The sequence below is a fragment of the Buteo buteo genome, chromosome 9, assembly GCF_964188355.1.
Source record: "Buteo buteo chromosome 9, bButBut1.hap1.1, whole genome shotgun sequence".
Classification (NCBI taxonomy): Eukaryota; Metazoa; Chordata; class Aves; order Accipitriformes; family Accipitridae; genus Buteo; species Buteo buteo.
In genome coordinates, this window is record NC_134179.1 from 4337883 (window position 1) to 4350852 (window position 12970).

General features: G+C 50.0%; 1 protein-coding gene across 3 annotated transcripts in view; it reads left to right on the forward strand.

Moving 5' to 3' along the window:
* Positions 1-546: 546 nt before the first annotated feature.
* Positions 547-12970, forward strand: part of CDON (cell adhesion associated, oncogene regulated) — a 54925-nt gene continuing 42501 nt past the window's right edge. For 2 of the 3 annotated variants that reach the window (XM_075034962.1, XM_075034960.1), the window contains exon 1: positions 547-716. The gene's annotated coding sequence lies outside the window, so the exon portion shown is untranslated. Of the gene's footprint in view, positions 717-904; positions 943-12970 lie in introns of those variants that run through there. The other variant, XM_075034961.1, reaches the window with a different exon arrangement.

Below are 12970 nucleotides of genomic sequence, written 5' to 3' on the forward strand. Positions count from 1 at the left end.
TGCACGAGGGGAAGCGTGCACGGGTGCACGAGGGGAAGTGTGCATGGGTGCAAGCGTGCACGGGTGCACAAGGGGAAGCGTGCACGGCCCTCGGCAGCGCGCTCTCCCCGCTGCAAGCAAGCAGCCGGTGCACGGTTGCAAGCGTGCAGGCTTTGCACGGTGGGGTGCAAGCTCCCTCTCCCTCCTCCTCCTCCTCCTCCTCCTCCTCCCCCCTCCCCGCTCCGCCCGGGGTGCGGCGGCGCGCGCGCACGTGCAGCCCCCCCCTCCTTTTCCCTTAAAGGGCCCGCAGCACCGGGGGGGCCGCCCGGAGGGCGCTGGAAGGCCCGGCCCCACTCTCTCCTCTCCCCCCCCCCCCCGACTCCTTTCCGCTGCCCTCCCCCCCCCCCCCCGATCCGCCCTCCGGTCCGCCCTCCCCTCCGCCGGCCGTTGGTACGCTCCGCGGGGCGGGGCGCTGAGGGGAGAGGCGGAGAGGAGGCGCCGCCGCCGCCGCCTCCGACACGGGGCGCCGGTGGGAGCGGGGCGGGGAGGGAGGGAGGGGGGTTTGGGGAAGGGGGGGGGGGGTGGTTTAGAGATAAGCGGCGCGGCCGGGCGGCGTTGGATGGAGGCTCCCGTCCGCCGGGTCGCCAGCCTCAGCCTGGGATGTCCTGGGGAGCCGCCGCCGAGCGGGACCGGGACCGGGAACGGGACCAGGGAGGGGGCGCGGCGGCTGCCGAGAGGTAACGCGCCCGCTTCCCGCCGCGCCGCCCTTGCTGTGAGGGGGCGCGCGGCGCGGCCGTTGCGGGGCGCGCGGGGGGGGGGGGGCGGGGGAGGGGAAGGGGGGGCGGCGGCGGCCGCAGGTGGCGGCGGCTCCTGTCAGCCCCGGAGCCGTTTCCCGCCGCGGGGGGAGGGACGGGACGGACACACGGACACAGACGGGGCTTGAGGCGGCGGAGCTCGGAGCCGGTACCTGAGGGGTCTGTGCCCGGCGGTGTCCGGGTTTGGGCGGTGAGGGGAGGCGCGGGGCGGGGGGGGGGGGGCTGACCCGTCCGTCTGTCCGTCCCGCCCCGGTAAGCCGTGTGCCGAAGTCAAGGCACGATCGAAGGGGGCTTATCGTGCTCCGTTTGAAGCCGGGACTCAAGCGCGGGGTTTATTCAAACCATCTGACTTTGGGTTTTTTTTTTGGTTTGGGTTTTTTGTTTGGTTTTTTTTTTTTTTTTGCCTCCTCGGTCTGTGAGACTGAGCGGGAGAAAAGACTAAAACTGAGCGGCTGCGGAGAGCGCTTTGGTGAGTCGAAAAAAGGAGGAAAAAAAAAAAAAAGCGTCGGAGCGCCGTTTCACTGCTCTGCCTCCAGTCTGTTACTGATTTACGGTCTCATTTCACAGCGAAAGTTGCTCCGACTCTGCTATATTTGTCATTAAAGTGCTGTTCTCTTCGAAGGCGGTGTGGCAGGGGATGGGCTTGGGGTCGCGTCTAGCCTGTTAACCGTCTGAAAATTGTTAATCTCAATGCTTGTTTTTAATCCGTAAAGTCACTTTATCCGCGATTAGAGCCGTTGAAAGTCAACCCCTAAAGCAAGAGGTGGTGTGCGATGCCTGAGGATGCCGGCTGTAAAGCGTCGTGACATCTTAACTCTGATTTTTTTTTTTCTTTCTTTCTTTTTTAATTGCATTAAGGCGCCTCCATCCTTGAAGCAGTCTAGCTCTTGAATTTGAAATTACTTCTGCTTGCTTTGTCTGCCTCCGTGCCAGAAAAAAACTAGTAATTATACAGTTGTTGACTTTTAATGAAAGAACTTTCCAGTCGACTATTGCATGTTTTCAATATTGATGTTTTTAAACCAAAAGGGAAATGTTTTCAGACGTGACACAGAACTTTCAACTGTTAGGCAGAAAACAGGCGATGTTTATTTTGCCCCCACCTCGTAACCTTTTAAAGGATTGGCAAATGGGTAAATGTGATGGCTTTATGTAGCTTTTTTTTTTTTTCCCTAATGCTTTCCCCAAATGATTTGCTCTGTCTGTGTGCTAGGAGGTTTCTGAGAAGGAGTAGCCGCGCCAAGCCTGTGGCAGTAAAACTGTCAGCTCTTGAGGGGTGTTTACTCAGTGAGTTGTATCTTTCACACATGCACCAGAAATACAATTTACTAACCCAAACACCGGGGTTGTCACTCCGCAGCCGCTGGTCACTGAGGTGACGAGGAGCACGTAAACTTTTATTCTCTGGGGTTTTGTCATCCGTGGCCCGGCGTTTTCTTTGAACAAAGCAGGTAATCCTGTTGTGATGGTGCTTAAAGCTGAGCTGCGTGGAGCTGGTTTGTTTTTCTGCTCATCTTCTGCAACTCTGGTGTTTTGACAGTTGAGATTTATGTGATGTACTGCCCACCCATAACTTCTTTAAGGAGAAAAAGTGCTTTTGTAATAGAGGTTGCTGAGGGCAACAGCCCACTCCTTCGTGTCGCTATATTCGAAAAATTCTTAGCTCTTGAGTAGCAGTGAATGTTTTACGGTGTGATTTCTTAACGCTTTTCCGTTAAACTTGATAGATACACATGCCCCAATAACAACCAGCGTGATTTTGTTCCACCAAGCTAAAATAGGTGGCAAGCGCCGGCCGCTTGTGTGATTCAAATGCGTTGAAACCAAACTTAGACCTTTTAAGAGCAGTTACAAGCCTGTCTTGTGGGGAGGGCTTGATAATGGAGCAGCGCTCCATGAAAAAGAAAGAAACATTTTTCCCGTACTCCCTTCTCCAAAACAAGAGGGAAGCCTCCGACTGGCTCGATCTACATCCCAGAAAAATCTGCAGGCTTGTGAAGCAGCTATAGAAACCCGTGACTGTTGGCCAAAACTATTTGGTTATTTAAAGCTGGACTCACAGGTAAAGTTATACCAAGACGGGATCCACTGCTTCACCTGCCTGCTTCGTGTTAAAAGGTTTTTTTTTTTTTCCTCCTCTGAGGGGTAGGAAGTAAAATGGGAACGGCTCTAGCGGCGAAGGATTAGTAATTCACCCAAGGATGAGCGCGGTAGCTTTGTCGCTTGGATTAATGCGATTTACACCCTTAAGCTGCCCCAAGCGCTTGTAAACAGCCGTGCCCGTGCGTGCAAGGTGAAGTGTGGGCGGGCCGGTGGGCTGCTCCCGCCTTGGCAAGCTCTAATGCACCACGGAAAGCAGCCTGCAGTGGGGGTTTTTTGCCATCCCTCGTGCAGTCTTGGTTATTTTTCATCCTTTTGCAAGCACTGGGGTTTGGTGGGACGCCAGCTCGACCTGGTGCTCTTCGTTCTTTGCCTGCCAGCCCTTCGGGGATGCTGGAGAGTGGTGTTTGGGCCGGGACTCCTGCCTGCTCCCTCTGCTGGCTTGCTGTGCAGGCCGGCTGGGGTGCACTGGTACTAAACTTTGTGTTTCTTACCCCAAGACTGAGGAAAAAAACACATAAGGAGAGGCCTGACTCTGCTGCTGGGGCAAATCCCGCCAGCGCTTTCATTATCTCAAGGTGTGCTGTAAGCCTATAAACTGAGGCTCATGCTTACTTTGGCTCGCTGGTGTGCCAGAGGAATAAGGCAGCTGTGCTCCAACTTCAGGTGATGTCACTTGAGGACTTTAACTGTCAGAGCTTAAAAATACACTGACTTGTTTAAAGACTGCTTCTGCAGATGTGGAAATTGTGAAGCAAAGCAATTGATTCGCTCGTGTGAGCACACAGCCGTACCGGTGTTCGTCATCTCATAAATCCTCCTCTGCGTATCCCTGAACACACCTGCTTTGCCTAATGAAGTCCTTGGTCGTAGCAAGACCACTGAAATTAATTTGGTGGCTGCTTGAGATAAGACGCTACCATTAGGCGTAAGACCAGCAAACCTTCAGCTGTGGTGCCAAAAAGACGAACTGGGAAGCATGTGATGATTAAGTCATTCTGGGAATAAAGCTGTTTTCCAAAGCGGTGCCTGATGTGGACGTGTGTGTAGCTAATGGCATGGTACGGTCAAGCAGCACCTTCTCCCAGTGTTCCTCTTCATGTGGCTATTTGTGTTGTTGAACGTGTAAAGGGCCAACTGCTTTGATCTCGGCTTCCCTGGGAAGTTGGTTGCAGGGCTGGGTGCGAGGAGCAGGAGGTCACACAAACTTAGGCAAAATGTCCTGAAAATGCGTTTTGTTTCATGGAGTTCATTTTGCTTGGCTCGGGTCCTGTGACTGCCCTTATGTCTGGGTGACAGCTGCAAGTTCTGTTGCTGGTGACTTGGTTCCAGTGAGGCTTTGAAACCTTTGGTTTAGTACCAGAAGCCCTGAGACTGAGCGAGTCTTCACCCGCAAACCTGTTGAGATCTGGTATCCGAGATAACATTTTATATGGAATCGCTTTAATCAGCAGGCTGTACGCAGCTCAGAAACCTGCCTAACATCTTTTGTTAGGCAACATCTAATTTGTATGAATTAATTGATACTGTAAACTTGACCTTTATATGTAGAGTCAGTTTTTTGTCTGCTGCTTCGCTTATGATCTGTTGACTGGTGAGTGGCTCCCTTCAGCTGAGTCACGCCACTTTCCTACTTGCTGCAGCGTTTTTCTATCAGTTTTCTGTTACCCTCAGTGTTTCAGTGGGCCGGGGAGCTTCTGAGCCGGTTCCAGTCTGCAACTGGGATGAGACTGATCAAAAATGCTGGCTTCCGGACCTTAAAATCTTGTGTCAAGGAGAACTGGTCAAATTTCGTCTTTAAATGGGAATTTCCAGCTTGTCTTGCAACCCTGACTCTTAAAGCTGGTACGTGGGGACCAAACTGTGTTCCCCGTACACTTTTTTTTTTTGCTGTTCTGATCTAGTTTAACAGGTGAGCTGGTACTAGGTCTGCTCTCCAGGCGTATTCCCTTTCCTACTGCGTTAATGTTCTCCTGGTGGCCTCCCTGAGCAAGCCCTGGTATTGTGTGTCCCCTTCTCCCACATCATTCACCCTGGGAGAGTGTTTGTCCTTGGCAAATTCAGCAAAAAACTCTTTGCTCTGTTACTTTAGGTAACGAGGGGTCTCCAGCTACCCTGTCCCAAGAATTTTTAGAGTAGGTAGTTTCATCTGTGTGTGTGTATGTTTTTGGTTTTTTTTCAGTAGAGTGTTCTTCCAGCAATTTCCTTGATAGATGGCTCAGTACTACTTCGAGGGCTGTGTGTGTCATAGTTTTCCACTTAGTTTCCCCAGCTCGCTTCTCCCTTTCCAGCACGGATGATGATTCTCCAGTGACAGTTATCACTTCAGGGTAAACTGCTTGTTCAGCCCTACTAGGGATTGAGACTTGTGCATCCAGACCACCTGTCTTTTCCATTAAGCCCCTGCTTGCTCTTCCTATGCAAGAAATACCTTCTGTCTTTCAACAGGAGGGAAAATAATCATGCAAGGTGGGTTGTTTTCCCATTTCCCATTCCTACAAGATGTCTTGGAGCTCTTCTAGCCAGGTGGGACTTTTTTTTTCTTCCCCCCCCCTCCCTGGCTCTCTGGGTGCAGCTTCACGTTACAGCTCAGTCAGAGGACTGGCTGCTGCAGGAGGTGGCAGGTACATTCCTGCCTCTTCCCTGCTGTGGGAATCCAGCGGCAGAGCAGCCGCAGGGGAGTGACTCCAGCTAACCCTTCAAAAAAAAAAAAACCAACCAAAAAACCAAGCCCCAAACTTTCCGCTGGATCTTGCCCTGCAGTTAGAGTTGCTAAATCTTCCACCCTGATGACTGGGGAGGCCTCTGGGGGCTGGAGGGGTGGGGGGGGTGGAGTGGGGGGGGAAGGCCCCTTTTGGCAGCAGCCAGCTTTTAAATTGGCTTAGCTGTCTCATAAAACAGCACTCTCAATGCTGCAGCTGAGCCAAGGGCTGGTTGCCTTGTGAGGGGGTGTGGGGAGGTGCGGTGTCTTGCCATTGCCCCCTTCCATCTCCTGTCCCCTGCTTCTCACTAGAAATGCCCGACTAAACCAGTTCAGCTCACTAAAACGGCAGGGGAAAAAAATGAAAAAATCCCCTGGGTTGGAATATTTTCTTCCAGCTTGGCAGCTGGGGGCAGTGCCAAAAGCAGCAGGAGGGAGTGAGGGAGCAGGGGCGGGGGGAGCCAAGCGTGCCGGGGGAAGGAGACCGTCCCTTTTGGCAGCGGCTAGCTTTTGCTTTGGCTTAGCTGTAAGGTGAAACCGCACCCTCAGCCTCACCTGTCTGTCTGATCATGCCTTTGATTTATACCCTGGGTTTTGCTGTTTAGTTTTCCCCACAGACTTCAACCATTGTATCTGATAATGAACCAAGCGGTTGAGCCTTATTTGTTTAATTCAAAGACAAGTTTAATATTTCCTACCTCGCAGTCGTACAAAGTCTGCCTGCCTCGCAGACCTCAGTTTTCCTTGCAGCGAACCCGTAAAACACCAAAGAACACTAGATGAGGGAAAAAGCGCTCATGCCGTGAGCAGCCCCTCATTGAAAAACAGGCTCTGCAAAGGAGAAAGGCAAAGGGGCTGGGCACCACTGGTTTACATTTTTGAGGGTGTTTTTTTGTCTTTGCAGTGGTAGCTGTGGGTTGTGTTGTCTGCCGGCTTGCTCAACCTCACCTTCCGTGTGCTGGCGAGACCCCTGCATTGTGGGCTGCTAGCTCTGGTCAGTGGTGACCAGTGGGGAATCTTCTCTCCCTCCCTAAATCTTGGGTGAAGAAAAGATGGTTCTTGAATGCCTCTGTAATTGCTCTGCGTCATCCACTAAAGCACTGAAGGACAAACGGATGCTGGAGATGTCCTTCCTCCTGGAGAGTGTTGTATTTTGTGTAGACACCTTGTGTCCGAGTGGCAGCCTGCTCTAGCTGGAGATGCTCTTGTTCCTGCACAGGGATGGTACTGCGTGTTTTCCTTTCCCAGTCCTCACTGAGTAAACCAAACCATTTATCTGGCTAAAAGGCCTCACTCTGAAGAATCTTGAAAGAAATTACGGGTTTTTTACGTGCTAGTTCAGGAGGTAACCCGCAGGTGACCGTTCCGCTTGTGAGGACAAGTCCCATCTGGGGAACTGTGGCAAGGAAAGAGGACAGTTAACGTGGCCCCTTCTGAAAGAAACTGGAGATGATTCTTCCGAGTTGAAATCCCCTGTTTGCTTCCAGATTGACCTAAGCTAGGTTTTCCTGAGTAAAGTTACTGTAATCAGGTGGTATTTTTTCCAGTTTTTAATTTCCTTTTTTTTTTGCTTCTTGTTTGTTAAGAGATGATAGATCGGCCCAAATAAGGGTATGAGAAAGGCTGGTGATTTTCAGGAGGATCCACAGACAGTCAGTGCATGACTTGTTGCCTTTATCTCTGAGATCAGGAGATTCCTTTGCAGTGATGGATTAATCCACTCTTGAGTGAATAATATAACTGAGAACAAGTAGGAGCCAGCGCTCCAAACAGATGATTTGTTTAATACGTGTATGCCTCTTCTCCCCACCTCCCCCTCTGAAAAGCTTCTTTCTTCACTGTTTCATTTAGCCCGCCTGCTGAAATCTTGACAACAACCTGTGTATGCGCCAGCCCCCCCGCCCCCTCCCCGTACCAAAGGAGGGATGAGGATGGGGCTGTGCCAAAGGCCTCTGGTCCCAGGTGGACGAGAAGATAAACTGCAGCTCTGCCAAGCTGGGGGGAGGCTCAGGTTGGAGAGAGGGTGCCTGTGGGCTGCTCTGGCCATGACATCACCCGTCTGCTCTGGCCATGACATCACCCGTCTGCACGTACTCCTTGCCCTAGTTAGAAGTGTTGATGCCGGTGCTGGCACCTGCCAGGGGGGTGAGCTTGCACTGCTCGGGTCTCTCGGCAGCAATGACTGTCCCCCAACGCAAGGCAGCATGTTCTGCATCCAGGAAAGAAGTTGTATACAGGAGCTTGAGAATTGGGGTTGGGGGAATGAACTTGTTGGGGACAAGGAGGTGGCAATGGGTGGCTTAGAAGTAGAAATACGATGTTTAGGAAGATGGTTCTATAGTTGTGCTAGGCTGGCTCTGTGGCCTTTTGAGCTGGTCAGGGTTGTTTTGGAGCCACACACTGAAGATCTCCTCCCAGTGACACGTGGGTAGTCCTTGTTATCGCACGCACAGGCAGATCCAAGGCTGGGAAAGGAGTTGCGCAACTTTAGCAATGGAATTTGTGTAGCTAAATCTGTTATCATCCCTATGGATGTACTGGAATAACTCTTTGGCAGCTCATAGGCTGTGTCTTGTCGCTTTAACGTCTTGGAACACATCAAGGGTAGGTCCTGTTGATAGGCTCAAAGAGACTGCAAGATGTGATGGTTATAGATGTCTGCGCAGGTCTTCCCTCTGCTCAGAACCCGAAAGTCTGTTGCAGTCTTAGGGGCAAAAGCTCTGACAGCTCAAGGTCAAGTTGATGAAACTCATCAGCTTTGGCTTTCCTTGTTTCGTGAGAACTGGTATTCTTGCATTGATCCGATCCACTTGGGGTGTGGGATCAGAAGCACTAGTGACAGCTTTCAGCTGTATTCTGGAGAATTTCTGTGCTGTGTGGGGCAAATATAAGATCTTTAAAAACGGTATTTGCCCCTTTGGAGAATGGGTTTTGCTGGTGTTGGCTGTACGTAATCTCTGGTAGCTGAAGAGTTTTGTTGTGTAATGTTCCAGCTCCATGTAGATTAAATGTATTGTGGAGTCAAACTAAACAATAGTATGCGGTTTTCCTTTGTTCCCCCCCCCCCCCCCCCCCCCCTTCCCCACAATAAGAACTTACAAAAGTTTCCGAATTATGGCTATGTGTGCATACGCTCAAGCGTAGGCTCGGATTTTCATAAAGCTTGCTGAGGGCTGTTACTTCTGAGGAACTATTTCGGGTTTGCAATAGCTTCAGGAAATCTCTTTGTTTCTCATGGGCCTTTTTAGAAGGTGCATTTTGGTGTAGCACTGGGATACACTGTCACTGCAAAGTATTCAGGCAACAAGTATCACAGCTTGATGGAGATTTGAGTCTCCTCTAATAAAATGCAAGCTAAGGAGGAAAACCCCCAGGGTTTTTTGGAACAGAAGATGTTTTCTGTTCTTGCCACTAATCTTTGTTGCAGAGTGAAATAGGAATGTATACTTTAAATCTTTGTCAGGGTGTAGAAGGAAGCTGGCAATGGATGTAATCAAAAATGTTATTATCAAAACTCTCTAAATATGTTGAAATTTCAAGCTTAATGATATAATTTTAAACTCAACTATTCAGACTGAGGGATTTTTTTTTTTTGGGTGCAGACAGCACTTTCAAATTGCTGTGCGAATCAGGATCAGCCAGAGAGGAGCCTAGGACCAGGTCACAGATGGTGGATACTGAAGTCAGACCGTCTGCAGTTGTGTGGCTTGAGTCCCTTCAGCTCCATGAATCATTGTAGGAACAGATCTTAAATGAATTGGGTGGTAGCATTAAATTGAGCTGCAGCTTTCCAGATGATGGGCTTTTGAGCTGAGCACTTAAAAAATGGTCTAGTTTTCAAGTTAGCATTTTTCCTTATTAGTGTGTTTGCTGTTGCTCGTATGGAACCAACACACGTGGGAAGTATGTGTAGTCAGAGTTTGAAAAAACTCCTACTGGTTACAGTAAAACACAATGAAGCAACACCAGATCCTACGTGCAGTAGCAAAGACCCTAATCTGCCTACCTGGTATGACAGGAGACCGAAAGTTTCCAGCCTTATGCTTGTAGGTTGGAATAAGGGAATCGCAAGTGACCCTCACCCTTCTGACCCTTCTTGCTTGACTGGAGAGGCTGCAGGTTGAGGGCATAGAAGAAGCTGAAGTCCTTCTCCGAGCCAAAGGTGTGAAGCTGTTTATTTTCACTCTGGAAATGTATATATTGCAGGAGGCAGATGCTAGCCTGCTTAACCTAAGCATTCACTACTTATCTGGGGTCTGGCAAGTGTACAAGTGTTGTCCCTTCTTATCCCCCAATATTAAAAAGTCCAGGCACCTTTCTCTGGCTGAGTCTGAGATTGCTTTACAAAAACACACAAAGAGAAGCCAACAAAAAAAAACATTTGCTTTTTTTGCCAAGTTTAGATGAAGACTAATGCCGTGGTGCTGCTTAATCTTGTTTTTCTTGCTATCTGATGGATGCTAATGTGGGATGGAATCAATCCCGGCAGCTGGTTATCTTTGCAGGGCCCTTGTGTGTTGCCGAGCTTGGCATTGAAGTTCTGCGGGGGAGCTGATGTGCTATGAAGAGTCTCGAACCTTCTTCCTGCATTGCAAAGCCACAGCAGCGGTGTCCCTTCTTCCTTTGGGAAAGGTGTCTCCTGGAATCTCTGGTCTGCCGTTGGATGTCCAAACAGTAATCATGTTCAGCAAAGTAGGATATGTCTGTGCGAGTGAAAACAGGGTGCAGTCAGGTTAACCCGGTGGAAAATTCTCCCTGGTTACCCATGATGAAACTTAACTACTTTCCTATCAGTTGCTCATGTTTGAACTGGTTCTGCTGGTAATAGCTGCCGTTACCCTGATTCGCAGGAGGAGATTGAGGGCTCTGACTCATGAACTGCTGCAGTTTGACGTTTCTGCCCCCGATTGCCTGTCTGCTCTGGGTTGGGGTCCCTGCCTCTAGCAGGGGTGAGCTGCCGACGTGGCTTCGACTCGCAGCTCAGCTGTGGCCGGTGAAGGAGCAGAGCTAGAGAAGCTGAACCCTCAGGCTATGGTTCTGTGATCGCTGCTGCCTCCTTCCCCTGGATCGGCGCTCTCCTTCGGCTCCACTGGCACAAGGAAGGAGGCAGGAAGCTAGGGCCGGTGCTTGGTTGCACAGCGCTGCTGAGCAAATCTGACCTAAAGCCCCCCTCGCCTTTCCCAGTATTCTGCTACCCCTCTCCTCACATGGGAGCCAGATGAGTTTGTTGTAGCAAACCTGGCCTGACCAACATGATTTTCTCACTTTTTTCTGCCTAGCTGTTGCATCGAGACAGCTTTTATCTGGGCCTGAGGCTAATGGGATTGTTTTGCTAGAGGAATATTGTTGGTTGTGTCAGGATTCCTTCCCTGTAGGTTAAGAAGCACAGAAGTGTGGTTTTGCCCAAGAGTTCGGACTTTAATGTTGAAACCAGGTTTGATCTGTTGAGCGTGGGGGAAGGGAGGGGAGGAGAGCAGTAAAACGGAGTTACCCAGTCAGCTTATGTAATGCTGAAGGATGAATTGTTCGAAGGCTTGTTCTAATCAGGGGAAGAAAGGATGGACTCTTTCCTGCCTTCTCCCTCAGCTGTCACTGGTTAGCTGGTTTGCTTTTTAATCAGCATTGTTCTCCTGCCTATCTGCCCTGGAGACTGGCTATAGCAGCAATATGTATGGACTACTGTAAAAGGAGGGGAAGCAGCAATTTCAAGGGGAGGACAGCACTTTTGTGTAGGAAGCAGAGTCAAAATGGATCAGTTGCTCTGTTTTGTGCATGATTTCAGCCATCCACAGGCACAGTGAATTCTAAAGGGTGACTAACAACTCTGCTCTAACACACAGGTTTTGCTCTCTGGTTCCAGCGCGCCTCCCATATCCTGCAGCCATGAGTTCACAGGCTCCTAATTGCCTATGATGTAAGACAGCAGTAGATGGGGTTGCTATAAATTCTGGCTGCAGGTGTGGATTTAATAGTTGTGCTTCCCTTTAAGGGATCATGGATAGCATGGATCCGTGCAAGTTGCAACAGACCGAGTTGGACTTGGGGTAAGGCAGCAAAAGGAACCCATTTGCCTGCGTTTTTTAGAGCTGTTGCTTGCTGGAGGCTACTGATGGACGAGGTGTCGGTGTTCATCTGGAATTGCCTCAGAAATGAGCTTGCTGTCCTCTAACGTTGCTCAGCCATGGCTGCTGCTCTTTTCATGAACCTTCTCTCATGTCAAAATGTACCAGGCATGAGAGTGCGGCTGGAATCGGACCTTTAGGCAGCGTGTGTGGACACAAGCTCCTTTGTCTGACAGGTTTTTCTGATGACCAGAGCGAGCCTGTGGTTCTAGTCTTTTTTTTTTTTTTTAATTGAGCTTGATTCTGGTTCTAGGAACTGTAGAGAAATTATAAACGCGGGTGATCATCCTTGACATGCAAAATCCAAACTTCTTGGAGGGGAAAAGACACAGCATGAGGCAGTAGTGAAGCTTGCTGTGGCGTGTGTACATGTAGCTCAGATAATTAGGACGGCGAGTCCCCTAGTGCACTTGAGAAAATGGGCACGTCTCACTTGGAGTTGGGTTTCGTATTTTTTTTTTCTTAATTTTTGCCTACATTCTTGCAGTTCAGAGTTTATTAAGGATACTGGGGTGGTGTTTCATAAGTTGATCTGAGGCCTCACGTTGTTAGAGTGCAAAGTTCCCTTTCATGGATGTCCATTCCTAGTCCCTCCTTTGGGCTAGCGCTCCAAGACTGCACAGTTTGCTGAAACTGCTCCCTCATCCAGGTGGAAACAAAACCTCATTTTTCTTTGGCTGAGTTTTCAGCTGGATCTGCCAGCATATCTGACTCACTCGGTGGCCGCACGATCGCTGGTGCAGATAGCAGAATGCAAGCCAGGTCCTGAAGGAAGGTGTTACTGCCCTCCTCGGCAGCAGCCTGTCCTTAAATTGGCTTAAACTGGTTGCGAAATCTCCTGCTTGGTAAAAATCACTGGGTTGAAAAAGTAGAACAAACGCCTCGCTCTGAGCATCAGGCCAACCCTGCAGGAAGGAGCAGAGAGGGGGGTGTTTGCCGAAGAACCCTTTGAGACGTGGTTGAAGGTGAGCAGAGCTGTCATTGGGGATCATAAGGCAGTGTGACAGAATCAGTACAGGTGTTGAGGTAGATATGGACAAGAAAATGGGAATAAGAGGCAAAGTAGTGCCTAGCCAGGAGAGAATGAGAGGGGTGAGGTCTCAGGGGGCCTTGAAGAGTAAAGTGAGAATTTTGTATGTGTTTGGTCTACAGTTACTGATGGAACTGTTAGACTAATGATACTGTCAGATCCCTTGGGGTCTAAAAGCCCTTATTTACGCATTTAGGCATAATTGCAGCCCAGCAGAATTGTA